The sequence below is a fragment of the Hyaena hyaena genome, unplaced genomic scaffold (assembly GCF_003009895.1).
Source record: "Hyaena hyaena isolate Hyena2069 unplaced genomic scaffold, ASM300989v1 scaffold_388, whole genome shotgun sequence".
NCBI lineage: Eukaryota > Metazoa > Chordata > Mammalia > Carnivora > Hyaenidae > Hyaena > Hyaena hyaena.
The window spans coordinates 1238787-1255408 of NW_024081021.1; the positions used below are offsets into that span (position 1 = coordinate 1238787).

Sequence of the window (16622 nt, forward strand, 5' to 3'; positions counted from 1 at the left end):
TAATAGGGACCCTGAATTTGAATGGGTGAATTATTTTATAAGTACTAAGAAACTGAAATCCACAAGAGAAAAAAATAGGTGAATAAATAGTAAAAATACAAAATTCTCATTATTAGCTGTATATATGATTATGTTCCTGGAAAGCAAGCAAATAAAAACTGAAAAAAACAACCAGAAACAATTTTTTTAAATGCTTAAATTAACAAATTAGAATATATTGAATTATATATCTAAGAATACGCTTCAAAATCTGTAGGCCATAAATGAAGTATTTTGGAAGATTAAAGATCTAATAGAATGGAAAGATGGGGTGTGTGGGTGGCTCAGTCAGTTAAGCATCTGACTCTTGGTTGTGGCACAGGCCATGATCTCATTCATGGTTCACGGTTCAAGCCTGTGTCAGGCTCGGCGCTGCCAGCCTGGAGCCTGCTTGGGATTCTCTATCTCCCCACCCCCCAAATAAATAAATGTTTTTAAAAAAATGGAAAGACACTTCACTTTCGTTTTTTTTTTTTTTTTAATTTTTAAAAAATGTTTTATTTATTTCAGAGAGAGAGAGAGACAGCATGAGCAGGGGAGGGTCAGAGAGAGAGGGAGACACAGAATCAGAAGTAGGCTCCAGGTTCTGAGCTGGCTGTCAGCACAGAGCCCGACACGGGGCTCAAACTCACGAACAGTGAGATAATGACCTGAGCCGAAGTCGGATGCTTAACCGACTGAGCCACCCAGGTGTCCCAAGACATTTCATTTTTGAATAGAAGAATTTACTCTGGTAAAGATGGCAATTGTCTCATGAATTAATCCCTGAATTAATGTAATAAACCAATCAGAATATCAACCAAATCTTTTTTTGAACATAAAAAAATTAAAATTAAATTCATCAGAAAAGATAAACACGGGAGAACTATTTTGTAATTGGTATTACTTTAAAATAAGTAGCTCTTATTTAAGAAGAATGGATATATCCAGAAGAATTCTCACCTTTTTTGATTATTTGTCTACCCTGGGTCATGTTAAATGTCCTCTGCCACAGAGATAAAGAAAAGAAATAAAAAGCATCCAAATTGGAAAGGAACAAGTAAAACTATCTCTGTTTGCAGATGACATGATCTTATAAGTAAAAAACACTAAAGATTCCACAAGACAGACAACTGTAAGCATTAAAAAATGAATTCGGCAAAGCTGCAGAATATAAAATCAACATACAAAAATTAGTTGTGTCTACATACGTGAGCAATGAATGACACAAAAAGAAAATTTAGAAAAATCTCAATTATAATCTCATCAAAAATAATAAAATACTTGGAAATAAACTTAACCAAGGAGGTGGAAGACTTGGACACTAAAAACTAAAGGCATAAATAAATGGAAAAATATTCACCGACTGGAAGACTTTATATTGTTAAAATGTCCATACTACCCAAAGTGAATACAGATTCAACGCAATCCTTATAGAAATCCCAGTAGCATTTTTTTTGGGGGGGGTGGGGGGGAAACGCCCTAAAAGTCATATAAAACAACCACAAAGGATCCTAAATATCCAAAACAATCTTGAGAGAAAAGAACGAAACTAGAGACCTCACATTTCTTGATTTTAAAACATGCTACAAAGCTACAGTGATTAAAATTGTACAGTACTGGCCTAAACACAAACATACAGACCAACAGAAGAGGACACAGAGCCCAAAATAAAGTCACACATGCATGGTCAACTGATTTTCAGCAAGGGCACCAAGACTACTGAATGGAGATAGAATAATTTCTCCAATAAATGGTGCTGGAAAAACTGAATATCCACATACAGAAAAAATGAAATTGGATCCTTATCTTACACCATACACAAAAAGCAACTCAAAATGGATTAAAGACTTAAGACCTGAAATTTTAAACATTCTAAAAGAAAACACTGGGGGAAAACTTCATAAACACTGGTCTTGGCAATGATTTCTTGGATATGACACAAAAAGAAAAGCAACAAAGGCAAAAATAGACAAGTGGAACTACATCAAACTAAAAAGCTTCTGGCACAGCAAAGAAAACAATCAACAGAGTGAAAGAAAACCCAAACTACAGAATGGGAGAAAATATTTGTAAATCAGGTATCTGATAAGGGGTTAATATTCATAATATATAAGGAACTCCCAAACCTGAAAAGCAAAACATTCCAAAAAACCAAAACACCCTTTATTAAAAAAAACTTGCAAAGGGCTAGAATAGATATTTCTCTAAAGAATACATACAAATGGCCAGCAGATACATGAAAAATGTTCAATATCACTAAGCATCGGGAAATGCAAATCAAAGCCACAAGAACATATCAACTCACAGCTCCTGAGATGGCCATTATCAGAAAAAAGGAAGGAGAAAAAGAGAAAGAGAAAAGAGAAAGAGAGAAAGAAAAGAAAGAGAGAGAAGGGAAGAAAAGGAAAGGAAAAATAGAAAGAAAAGAAATGTTGGTGAGAATGTAGAGAAATCTGAACACTTATAAACTGTTGATAGGAATGTAAAACAGTGCAGCTGCTATGGAAAACAGGAAAAAGGTTCTTCAAAAAAAATGAAAAAATAGAGCTACCATATGATCCAGCAATACAACTTCTGAGTATTTATCCAAAAGAATTGAAATCAGGATCTCCCAGAGATATTTGCACTCGCATGTCTACTGCAACATAAGTTCACTGATGAACAAGTGGATAAAGAAAATGTGTTGAATACATGCAGTAGAATATTGTTCAATCATAAAAAAGAAGAAAACTGTGTCATGTGCAACAACACAGATGCATCTTGAGGACATTATGCTAAGTGAAATAAGCCAGCCACAGGACAAAAATGGCAGGATTCCACTTATGTGAGGTATTTAAAGTAGTCAGCACTCACAGAAACAAAAAGTAGAAAGGTGGTTGCCAGGAACTGGGAGTAGAGAGCAATGAGTAGCCACTGTTCAATAGGTATAGAGTTTTAGGGCGCCTGGGTGGCTCAGTTGGTTAAGTGTCCAACTTTGGCTCAGGTCATGTCTCATGGTTCATGGGTTCAAGCCCGACATGGGGTCCTGTGCTGACAGCTCAGAGCCTGGAGCTTGCTATGGATTCTGTGCCTCCCTGTCTCTCTGGCCCTCCCGCTCAAACTCTGTCTCTGTCTCTCTCTCAAAAAGAAATAAACATTAAAAAATAAATTTTAAAAATAGGTATAGAGGGGAGCCTGGGTGGCTCAGTTGGTTGGGTGTCCAGCTTCGGCTCAGGTCATGATCTCACAGTCTGTGGGTTTGAGCCCCGCGTCGGGCTCTGTGCTGACAGCTCAGAGACTGGAGCCTGCTTCGGATTCTGTGTCTCCCTCTCTCTCTGCCCCTTTCCCACTCGCTCTCTGTCTCAGTCTCTCAAAATAAAAAATAAAAGACATAAAAAAATTTTTAAAAAATAGATATAGAGTTTATTTATTTGTATTTATTTTTCTTAGGGGGAAAGAGCAAGTGAGCAAGCAATAGTGGGGCAGAAGACAGAGGGAGAGAGAAAGAGAATCTAAAGCAGAGTCCACACTCAGCATGGTGCCCAGTACGGGGCTCCATCCCACAACCCTGGGATCATGACTCAAGCTGAAATCAAGAGTCAGACACTCAACCAACTGAGCTATCCAAGCACCCCAATAAGTACAGAGTTTTAATCATGCAAAATGTTCTAGAGATCTGCTGTTCAACATTCTTAAAAATTTGTTAAGAAGTAAATCTGTGTTTTTGGTTTTTTGTTTTGTTTTTCACCACATGCATGCACACACATGCATGCACAATGTTATGGCCAGAGAGAAAATTTAAACTTAGGTTATGGTAAAGAAGTAAGATTTCCCATGCCCACATTATGGGTACTTCACTCACAAACCTCCCTGCTTCGATTCTGTTTTAAACACAGAGGGATACCTGGGTGGCTCAGTCGGTTAAGGGTCCAACTTCAGCTCAGGTCATGATCTCATGGTTTGTGAATTCAAGCTCTGCGCTGGGCTCTGTGGTGATGGCTCAGAGCCTGGATTCAGATTCTGTGTCTCCCTCTTTCTCTGTCCCACCCCTGTCTGCTCTCTCAAAAATAAACACACATCAAAAAAATATTTTTAAACACAGAGAAATGGGAAAGTCCATCCATGCTACATGTATTTTATAGCCATTTTTAAGTTGCCTTTTAATTTAATTTGTGGTACTATCCAAAATACATAATTTATAAAACTCCATTTCATATTATAGAAACAATAAATGGAATTAACAGTATTTCAGTAAATCCATGGCTCCCTTCCCAGAACTGTCATTCTCTCTTCTTTAATGTTTTTTTAAAATTTTATTTCTGAGAGAGAGAGAGAGAGAGAGAGAGAGAACGTGAGTAGGGGAGGGTCAGAGAGAGAGGGAGATACAGAATCTGTAACAGGCTCCAGGCTCTGAGCTAGCTGTCAGCACAAAGCCCGACATGGGCCTCGAACCCACAAACTGTGAGATCATGACCTCAGCCGAAGTCGGACACTTAACTGACTGAGCCACCCAGGCACCCCACTGTTATTCTCTTAAACAAGCTATCAACTACTGTCCCACAGTACCAGGGTTCCAGGAAAATACTGAAATCCAATTACTATCTTAACCTACCAGAGTACCCTAATGGCAGATGTATTTTAAAAGATAGAAATTGACTTTAAGTAATTACAGTATAAAACTGCAAAATATTTTTTTTGTAAACCACAGAACTAGTACCCAATTCTTAAGTCTTGGGGAGAATACTCAAATTACAAATTAATACCACAAAGAAATGTAAAGGAAGTATCTAATAATTCTATGGATTTCTAGATATTCTAATATAAGTGAAAATATTAATTATGATAGCAGTAGTAGTATTTTTAAGGACTGCAAATAAGAAAATGACTCTTCAAACATATCATCTGATGAAAGTAACTTATAGCTTATTTTCTGTTTGGCCCTCTTTTAATAAGTGTTTATAATTAACAATGCTTAAGGTAAGTATCACTTATATTTGCATAAATTGTTATAAATCCTTAGTTCAACAGGATCAAGAAATTTCCTTGCTGAAACTAAACAGTGGAAGATTAAAATATCCTGATTGGTATACCAAAACAGTTCCCATCAGATGATCAGGTATAGCTGGTTTAAAGAAAGCAAGATTCCCACTCCTAGAGGGAAAAAAAAACAAAAATAAAAGCTCCTAATACAGAGTTTCTCAATCTTCTTTTCCTAATGGCCTTTCCCGATGAAATTTTAATGCCACAGATATTCTGTACGTGTGTATATGCACTATATACATAAAGAGTAAGGATTTTTTTCATACCCAAAGAACCAAATTCTACTCCCCTTTTCATTTTAAAGGAATATTTGAGAAAACACTCCCCACTATGAACCAATAGTCTCCAGGTAGTGAAGTAAGAGTGACTTAACCTGAAATTTCTAACTAACCTGCTAGGTCTCCTTTTCTCTGGATTCAGCTCTTCTTTTGAGAGCCCAGTTTATCAACGGGCTCTGATGGAAGATTCAAAATAAAGCAGGTACCCTAACTCAGTAGTGAATTCCCTGTACCAGTCCTCTGGATTATATACCTCTTACTTTATTAAAAACTAGAGCAGCATACCTAGAATTTCTTTATGTAAAACAGGTCTGTATTAGGCTTGAAATATGGAGTAAGAACAAAAAGGAAACACAAATCATGGTATAGATTTTAAACCAAGCAAAGAATATAAAGGGCAATAATTTTTCTATCTTTATCATGTTTGCAAGAACCACAGTTTATTGTTTAGGGTAGTTCTAAAATTTCGCGCTCTCTAATGTTCTGGTTCTCTCTCACAAGGCTTGGGTTAAAATACAATGTTCTATGGCTCCTGGTCCTGAGGCTATGTCGGCATAAATCACAGCGGAATAAAACTTAAGAAGACATCAGTCCGTAAAATCAAAACAGTACAGCAAAGCTATTCTCCCCGTAACCTCGATTTGGATGACAGCTCTCCCTTTTCCGAAGTAGCCTCATCACTCATGTTTCAGTCCTGCTCCTCCTCCCACCCTAAAATCTCACACAGTCACCCCTGCCTTCCGTGCCACTCAGCTGTGGACGTTGTAAGAATAGGAGTTCTTGTTACTCCCAGGGTCTCTCTTCTTACTCTGTCCTGTGTACACCGACTGTGCTACTAACCTGTGTAAAAAAAAAAAAAAAAAAAAAATCCCACAGTCCACAGGGTAAAGTCTAAATCTTCCAGCTACTATTTACAGTTCTCCATAAACTATCATCAATCTGCTTTCCACATCTTATTTCCCACTATACCCAAACAGAGCAGGCAGAGTATGTCAACACCGTCTTTGCTTTCACACTGTCCTCATATGAAATGCCCCCATTCTCCTACAGCCTGCAAAATCCAGGCCAGCCTCGAAGACTCAGCTGAACTGTTCCTTTCCTAATGATACCAAGCAAAATGAACCTCACAACCTCTATGGAACCCATCAAATGAATCAGGATACATGAACTACTCTGTGCTCTTCGTGTCCTTTCACAGAGCAGCCTGCCTTGACATACCCCATCTAGAGAATTCCACAGAGTGAACAACCAGTCAAAGCCAGCTATTCACTGACATGGGAATCAATCAAGTGCTTCTCGTCACAGTCCACCCATTTCTTACTGTCAGCACAATTCATATACACACACACTTGGCTCAATCCCTGCAGTTATGCTGCCACATAAACACTCTTTATGTTAATTTTCACACTGGGTAACAAGCTCCTTGAAGGCAGGAACCTTGTCTTTGTATCTTCTATTTTAACTAAATTGAGTGCTAAATATTCATGCAGCCAAACCCACTGAACAAACACACAGGACTGGAAATGAGGAAGAAATGGCAGCTTTATTAAACAAAAAGTTCTTTATTTTTTTTAATTTTTGAGCATTATGACCCTTTAATGTGTAAATACCTAATGTGTCTAGTATAATCATCCTCAAGCCCATAACATGCCTCTAATATATTAAAGAGTGGCTAAGCAATCCAGGATTAACCCTTGAAAATGACCATAAATGATGTAACACAACTCTCTTCATGATGGTAATAAGCACAGTGCAGCACTGAATAAACAACTGGTGGTAAGGGATCTACTAAGCACTCCAGGGAGACAGGAAAAGGAGCCGGATAAATCATTTCCCTGGTGTCTTCCACCCCATGCTGAAAATAAAGAGGAGAAAGCACCTCTCCTACCTCTCAGAACAGGGAAAAAAAAAATAAAAAACTAGTGTCAAAAGCAGACAGGAAAGAAAATTTAGAAAATACAACCTTGAAGAACCATGAAGAAATAGTAGAGTGAGGTCTTCCTGGTACCTTTCGCACTTTCAAAATTTTGCTCTACAATTTAATAAATGTTGCTCTCAATGAAAACAAAACATAATACCCTATTTTTCTTACTACACATTTCCCTGCATACCAATCTCTATACTTTTCATTGTGTTGGAAAAGGGATGAATTTCCCCATTAGAAGAAATGAGATTCTCGCATGAGTTGCTACCTAATCAGTATTCTCTGTACTTACATTCTACTTTAAAAACTAGTGCTGCAAGCAATACCACAAATGAGTAATTGTAAGTAACTGTAATTAAATCCTATGTTTTAGTGTGAAAAACTAAACAGTGAGCCAAGAATCAGAGTAATGAGAGCCACAAATAAAATGTGTGAGTTTGGGTGAATTATAAATGTGGTGCCTACTTTATCACAACAGGAAATGTAGAGTGAGGCTTAAGCAATTGTTCAAATATTTGAGTACTTCCCTGTCACCACCTATTTTTTATGACAAAAGTTTTGAAAGCGGTGAAACATCTGATAACCACCGAGAAAGAAGACCTAAAAAGTTCCTTATGGCTCTAATGCGGAATCTAAAACACACAAAGGGAGGGAGGGGAAGGACCCAAGGGACCCACAATGACATCTTATAAGAACTAGAAGGTGATTTCTATGCTACTAGCAAGCTCTCCCATGAGCTCTCATCTTGAACCATTTTTAGTTTTCTTTTAACATAAAAGAGTTGGCAGCATGCTAGTCCAATCGGGTTGAAGACCATAGAACAAACCTGGAGTCTGGTGAAGTCAGGTGTACTGGCGCACCGCAGTGAGGAAGACTGCACACCAGAGGAACCTTGAGCCATCTCACAAAACAAAGGAAAGATTAACAGTTACTATAAGATTTGGGGAGGAATGGAGTTTAGGAGAAATTTAAATGAAGCAGTGCTGTGACCGGCTTACAGCAAAGCAAAGCGGTATGTAAAAGGGGTCTCTTTCAGGACTGGACTGCAAAGAGAACTCGATGTCCTCTTAGCAACTATGAGGATGTTGTATCCAGAAACCCCTTATCTGAAGCTGTGTGATTCAGCTGGAAGGCAAGACTACTTCTCATATCAAAATGACTTAAGATTCTCAGACAAAAGTGGGATGTTTTACTTTAGCAGATAGAATTACACACAGCCAAGTTTCTGATAGCCTATGATTTTCAAGAACAAAGTTTCTTAGTATATAAGCAAGCCACCGTCATTCAAAAATAGGGCTTATTATTCTTCCAGCTGCACTATTCTTGGGAGAAATATTGTTTAAGGTCAATATGTGTCTGTAATTCCAGCCTGATAAATAGCCAGGCAAATTTTTACTTTCTCCATTAGTTACCTAACGTCCCCATCTCCATTTTATGTCAGAGTGTGAAAAACAACCTGCGAATTAAACTGTTTACATTATGCTCTTTAGAAGGCAGAGTTTATTTGCTAGTTTATCTTTTGGTTTGTATATTATGCACTAATTTCTCCACAAAAAATGTCCAATTTAGGCAAATTTACAGGTTTTGAAGAAACATTTATATCTTACCCGGTGAAGTTCATTACTCCTTTAATGAGCACAGAAATCCCTTAGCTAGTTAAGTGGTGGCTCTACCACCAAAGATTTTCATGTACTAGCTCTAGGTTAATCAACATCCAGCTGAACTTGATACTACAGTTTCCACACCACTACCAACTCCCGAGAGCAGGCTCTGGAGTTCCACTGCCAGGGTGCAAACCACAGATCCACTTTACTCAGGCAAGCATTTTAAACTTTCAGTGCATCTGTTTCTCATCTATAAAAAATTGGGACAATAATACAATGATTAAAGGAGTCAGCAGACAAAGCACTTCATTCAGAGACTGGCACAAAGTCTGAATAAACATCAGCTATTTATTAGCATAAAAACAAAAAAGAATCCTGGCTTAAACCGACCCATCTCTAAGAACTCTCTGAAGTATCTTCTGTCTAGTCTCCCTATCTTCCTCATTAATTTGATTTATTCAATAAATATTTATGGAGTCTTTAACAGGTGCCAGGCAATTTATCAGACACTGGGAATCTTATGTTTACGAAAATGAATATGAAGTTTGCCTTCACAGAAATTAGAGTCTAGTGAAGACTTCAGGACCACCACATTCTTACCAGTAGTTCTTTCCATTTTTTTCCTACTAAAAATAGAACCTTCAAGGTGCGTGGGTGACTCGGTTGGTTGAGCATCCAACTCTTGAGTTTGGCTCAGGTCATGGGACTGAGACCCACATCAGGCTCCACACTCAGTGTGGATTCTCTCTCTCTTCCCACCACTGCCCCTCTCCTGCACTTGCATGCTCTCTAAAATGAAACAACACATACCCTTATTGCTGAGAAAAAGATACCATCTTTGCAAAGAAATGCTATTACTACAGACAGTGAGTTTCTTTAGGATAAGGCCATGTCTTGGTGCTGATAACTTTAGTGCCTAACTATAAAGGGTCTTAATATAAGAGTCAACAAATATTTTGTGGCATTTCCCAACTTTTTGGTTCTATAATTCATTTTTTTCCAAACTGAATTTCACCACTAATGTATACAATTAATGTGTGTTTCTCCCTCATCATCTCCACACACACATGCGTGCGCACACATACACACACACAGCAAAAACACTATTATAAATCAGTAGCAGATCTTACAACTAGGGTGACCAAGGACTGAAGGACTCTGAAGGACTTCCTGGAACATGGCACTTTCAGTACTAAAAGTGGAAAAAATCCCATGCAAGATGAGATAAACTGGTCATCAACTTACAGCTGATGGTTCTGGAAAAGTACAGGAAGTATAATTGCCATGTGAAAAAAAAAAAACAATGGCTAACCAAAATTTCACAACTTCGCAAGTTCTAACCAAATAAATGAAAGAACATCCTGTATTGTGGGCCCCTACCTAACACCAACCCTTCCTCCTGAGCCTCCCTGCTCAGTCCCCCTTCCTCCCACTTCCTTCCAAGCTGTTAGTTAAGGGGCTTAGGCTACCTTAGACTAAGGAGGTTTCCAACGGAGAGCACTGCTAATTACTTTTCTTCCCCACTCTTTATTTTTGCTCCCAACTCATACCACACACTTGTTTTTGCAAATATCTTATTACTTGCAACTCCTTAATGAGACTTCTTTCTAAATTCCAAACATCATCTTTAACCTCTTGCATTTTCTTCAACCTTTTCCTTATTACCATCTTTTCTCTATCTCTCTGCTAAATGAAAAAACTACTTGTCTTAGCAGCCCGACCAGGATAGTTAGTTACATACCTGTAATCAATAAGATCCCAAGTCTCTATTTTTAGCTGTTTCTAAGTTTAATTATTAATATAACAATAAATATTACATCTAGTAATTATTAATACTACAATGAGTACTATTTTTTAACAGCTTTAATGAGACATAATTCACCCAAATGAAGTGTACAACTCAATCGTCTTTAATACACTTCCAGGACTGTACGACCATCATCACAACTGATGTTAGAACCTTTTCAATCTTATTAGCAGTCATTCCCTATTTCCATCATTCCTCCCCCAGCCCCAGGAAACTAATCTACTTTCTGTCTATATAAATTTGTCCCCGATAGACATTTCATATAAATGGAATCATACCATTTGTGGTCCTTTGTGACTAATTTCTTTCCTTCTGCATAAAGTTTTCAACATATCAATACTTCATTCCCTTTTTTTTCCATTGTGGATATACTACATTTTATTTATCCATTCATCAGCTGATAGAGATTTAGGTTGTTTCCACTTTTTGGTCATTATGAATAATGCTGCTCTAAATATTCATATATAAGATTCTATGTAAATGTAGGTACACATTTATTTTGTGTAGATACCTAGTAGTGGAAAAACTAGGACATATGTAACTCACTTGTCCAACAATTTGGGAGAGATGCCAAATAATTTTCCAAAGTGGCTGCACCATTTTACATTACCACCAGCAATGTATGAGGGTTTCAATTACTCCTTGATCTTACCAACACTTGTTATAGTCTTTTTTTTATTACAGCCATCTTTATGGGTATAAAGTGGTATCTCAAAGTTTTGTATTTTCATAACAACTAATGCTGCTGAACATCTTTTGAGCATGGGCCTATTGGCCCTTTGTAAATTATATTTTGAAGAAGTATCTATTCAAATCCTTTGCCTGTTTTTTTCAAAAAAATTTTTTTTAGCATTTATTAATTTTGAGAGAGAAAGAGAAAGCATAAGCAGGGGGTGAGGGTGGGGCAGAGAGAAAGGAAGACACAGAACTCAAAGCAGGCTCCACACTATGTGCACAGAGCCCAACTGGGCCTCGAACTCATGAACCATGAAATCATAATCTGAGCCGAAGTCAGATGCTTAACCAACTGAGCCACCCAGGCACCCCTCCTTTGCCTGTTTTTAAATTGGGTTGTCTCTTTTTTTTTAATTGACTTGAAAGAGTTCTTTATATGTTCTAGATCCAGTCCCTTATCAGGAGTATAATTTACAAACATTTTCTCTCATTCTGTACACACTGTCCTTTCACTTTGTTAATTATTGGTCATTTCCCATAACAAAAATTCTTAATTTTGATATAAACTAACATATTTTTTCTTTTATCACTTTTGGTGTCATATGTAAGAAGGCAATGCAAAAGTTTATTCCTAGGTTTTCTTCTAAAAATTCTATAGTTTTAACTCTCACATTTAGTTATATGATCCACCTTGCATTAATCTCTGTGTATGGTGTGAGGTTGGAGTCCCAACTTCATTCTCAGCATCACTTATTTAAAAAACTATTCTTTTCCCCACTGAGTTGTCCTGTCAACGTTCTAAAAACTCATGACCTAAACGCAAGGATTAAATTCTGGATGCTCAATTCTACTGCACTGATCTGTATGTCTATCCTTATGTCAATGCCACACTGTCTTGGTTACTGCAGCTTTGTAATAACTTCTAAAACGGAGCAGTGCAAGCCCTTCAACTTTGTTCTTTTCTTCAAGACTATTTTAGCAATTCTGGGTCCCTTGCATTTCCATATGAATTTTAGGGTCAACTTGTCAATTTCTGCCAAAAAGGAAGTTGGAATTTTGATAGAAATTATGTTGAATCTGTGTATCAATTTTAGGAGTAATGGCATCTCAACAATATTAAGTCTTCTACCTATAAATATGGAATGTCCTTCCACTTATTTAGATCTTCTTTGACCAATGTTTTATAGTTTTCAATGTACAAGTCTTCCATTTCTTTTGTTAAATCTATACCTAAATATTTTAACCTTAGTTTCTAAATATTTAGTCTTAATTTGATGCTACTGTAATTAGATTTTCTTAATTTCATAAATTCCCTTCTTAGCACTGCTTTAGCTACATACCATAAGTTTTTTTAAAAATTTATACAAATTTACCTCCAAGTTAGTTAGCATATAGTGCAACAAGATTTCAGGAGTAGGTTCCTTAATGCTCCTTACCCATTTAGCCCATCCCCCGTCCCACAATCCCTCCAGCAACACTCAGTTTGTTCTCCATATTTAAGAGTCTCTTATGTTTTGTCCCCCTCCCTGTTTTTGTTATTTTAACTTCCCTTCTGTTATGTTCATCTATTTTGTATCTTAAATTCCTTATATGAGTGAAGTCATATGATATTTGTCTTTCTCTGACTAATTTCGCTTAACAAATACCCTCTAGTTCCATCCACATAGTTGCAAATGGCAAGACATTGTTTTTGATTACCGAGTAATACTCCGTTGTGTGTATACACACACACACACAAACACACACGCACGCGCGCGTCACATCTTCATCCATTCGTCGGACATTGGGGCTCTTTCCCTACTTTGGCTATTGTCAATAGCGCTACTATAAACACTGGGGTCCATGTGCCCCTTTGAAACAGCACACCTGTACATACACACGTTTTTATATGTTGTACTTTCATTTTTATTCCTCTTGAAGTACTTCCTAACTGCCCTTTTGATTTCCTCTTTGAGCCTTTAGTTAACTAAAAGAGTTGTTTAGTTTCCACATATTTGTAAATTCCCCAGATGTGTGTCACTGATTTCTAAATACTATTCTCGAAGAACATACTTTGTATGACTATAATTCTTTTAAATTTATTGAGGCATGTTTTATGGCCTAGCATATGGTTTATTCTGGGAGAATGCTCTATGTATGTTTGAGAAGAATATATGGTCTGTTACTGTTGGGTGGCGTGTTCTACAGATGTGTATCAGGTCTAACTGGTTTATAGTATTTCTATTTCCTTGTTTATTTTCTCTCTACTTATACCATTAATTATTAAAAGTGGTGTACTGGGATGTCTGGGGTGGCTCAGTCGGTTAATCATCCAACTCCTGATTTCGGCTCAGGCTGAAATGTCAGTCCTGACATTGAGCCCAGTGTAGGGCTCTTTGCTGAGTGTGGAGACTGCTTAAGATTCTATCTCCCTCTGCCCCTCCCCTGCTTGCTCTCTCTCTCTCTCAAAAGATAAAAATAAAAATAAAAACAAAAATGAAAAAATAGAAGTGGAGTATTAAAGTTACCAACTATAATAATAGTTTATTAGTTTAACTGTCTATTTCTCTCTCCAATTGTTAGTTTTGTCTCATATATTCTGGGGCTTTGTTGTTAAGTGCAAGTATTGCCTTCTACTCTTTTTTATAATATACAGAATTTACCTTTTGAGTTAATTTTGTTTCCTTTTTATTATATGCTATTTCCACACCCCCCAGCCACAGGCAAACCATTCTTCTACTCTGTTTCTAGGAGTTTGACCTTTTTTTACTTTTGTTTTTTAGGATTCCACACGTGATACCATGTAGTATCTGTCTTCTCTAACTTATTTCACTTAGTATCATGTCCTCAAGGTCCATTCAGGTTGCTGCAAATGGCAGCATTTCCTTCGTTCTGGTGGCAGAGTAACATTCCATTGTATATGTACACACATCTTTGTCCATTCATCGCTGACAGACATGTAGGATGTTTACAAATCTTAGCTATTATAAATAATGCTACAATAAACATGGGAGTGTGGATATCTCTTCAATATCCTGTGTTCATATCCTTGGGATATACACGCAGAAGCTGGATTGCTGGATTGTAAGGAGTTTCTATTTTTAATCTTTTGAGGAACCTCTATACTGTTTTCCATAGTGGCTGCACTAATTTATATTCTCACCAACAGTATGCAAGGGTTCCCTTTTCTTTTCTTTTTTAAACATTTTTTAAAAATGTTTTATTTATTTCTGAGAGAGGAAGAGAGACAGCGTGAGCAGGGGAGGGTCAGAGAGAGAGGGAGATACAGAATCCGAAACAGACTCCAGGCTCTGAGCCGGCTGTCACCACAGAGCAGCACAGAGCCCGACGCAGGGCTCGAACCCACGTACTGTACCGTGAGATCATGACCTGAGCCAAAGTCGGATGCTTAACTGACTGGAGCCACCCAGGCGCCCCTCCCTTTTCTTTTCTTCTCATCCTGGCCAACGCTTACCTCTTGTCTTTTTTATGATAAAAAACTAAAAAGCTTCTTTCTGCACAACAAAGAAAACCATCAACAAAATAAAAAGGCAACCTATGGAATGGGGAGAAAATATCTGCAAATCATATGCCCAATAAGGAGTTAATATCAAAAAAAATATAAAGAACTCACACAAGTTAACAGAAAAGAAAATCTGATTTAAAAATGGGCAGAAATGGGGCACCTGGGTGGTTCAGTCAGTTGAGCATCCGACTTGGGCTCAGGTCATGATCTCAGTCTGTGAATTCGAGCCCCACGTCAGGCTCTGTGCTTAAAGCTCAGAGCCTGGAGCCTGCTATGGGTTCTCTGTCTCCCTCTTTCTTTGCCCCTCCCCAGCTCATGCTCTATCTCTCTTTCAAAAATAAATAGACATTTAAAAAAATAAAAAGTAAATAAAACAAAAATGGGCAGAAATAGTGAATAAGCATTTTTTCCAAACAAGATACATACAAGTAGCTAACAGGTACATGAAAAGATGTTCAATATCATTAATCATCAGAGAAATGAAAATCAAAACCACAAGACGGTGTCACCTCACATATGTTAGAATGGCTATATTTTATTGTGAAAACTTGTGGGACTACAATGTCCCTTTATAACATATCAAGAAAACAAAGGCTTTGTTAGAAGCAAGAGTACTAAAAGGAAACTGAACTTTCTTCTATACTTGGTATTATATGGAGATACAATAAATATTACATTTGTGTTAGCAGCATTTCATGTTAAATACCAGGAATGAATCACTGATTTGCATTACACACCTGGAATCACGAAGACTTATACAAAAGGATGACCTTATAGAGTGACATATCTCTGTACTGCTTTTCTCTTTTCTATAAAAGTACTACTTCTACCTCTCATTAAACATTTATCTTAGTATTACTGGGTGGTTCTTTTTACTTACTTTGTGAGTAAAGCTAAAGATAAATTATGAATATATGTTTATTATCCTCAGAGACTCTGGAGAACAGGTAGTATGGATGCATAATTAACATTACAGGGACAGGAATTTCACTAATGAGCAGTTTTTGAAAGAGACAAGTTTACCTACATTAGAGTACTACCTTGTCTAGTTCTCTTAACACTAATTTCCCCTTAATTCTAATTTCTAGAGAAAAGAGAAACTTTTAATTGGTGAAAATTGATGGCATAATGTTTTCAGGCAATGTTCTAACTAATGATAGTTGTTGAGCAGTAACATAGATATGTTAATGGAAACAAAAAATGGTTTATTTCTAACTTCAGACAGGCGTACAACACTGTACAACAATCCCATCACTGGTAACTCGTTAGTTTCTTCTATTTTCCTACAGTGGTTCCTAAGACAACAACAAAAAGTCATTTCCATTATTCCTCAGATATCCGACTTCTCTACCTCTACTTCATTCTCAGCGAAGACAAAGCTTCCTCCATCTGAGAAAATGGAGGCCCCCTAGTAGAGATCTCCTTTTACTACCCTCCATTCAACCTTAAAGCTAATTTATACTCCTGGCCCTTTACAAAGATACGATCCCAAAAGAGGTAGTCTCTTCCTTTTCAAAAGAGGTACCACCTGATCCTTTCTCCTCCAAGCCCTCCCAGAACCTTGCTTCATCATTTACTATATTATATTCTCTTTGATAACCTCATTCTCTCTACCACCACTCCTTTCCTTTCAGGCTACAAACATCCTCAGACTTACTTCAATGTAAAAACTCTCCCTTAACTTTCCTCTCCCCTGTTAAACCAGCCCCCTATTGCTTTGCACAGCCAAAGTTCTTCAAGGAACTTTGTTTCCTTTTCATGACTTCCATTCATTCCTCAACCCAATCTA

The 16622-nt window shown here is 37.3% G+C and overlaps 1 protein-coding gene across 4 annotated transcripts in view; it reads right to left on the reverse strand.

Moving 5' to 3' along the window:
* MAP4K3 (mitogen-activated protein kinase kinase kinase kinase 3) overlaps nucleotides 1–16622 on the reverse strand; it is a 194724-nt gene that overhangs the window by 99724 nt on the left and 78378 nt on the right. The window lies entirely within an intron of this gene.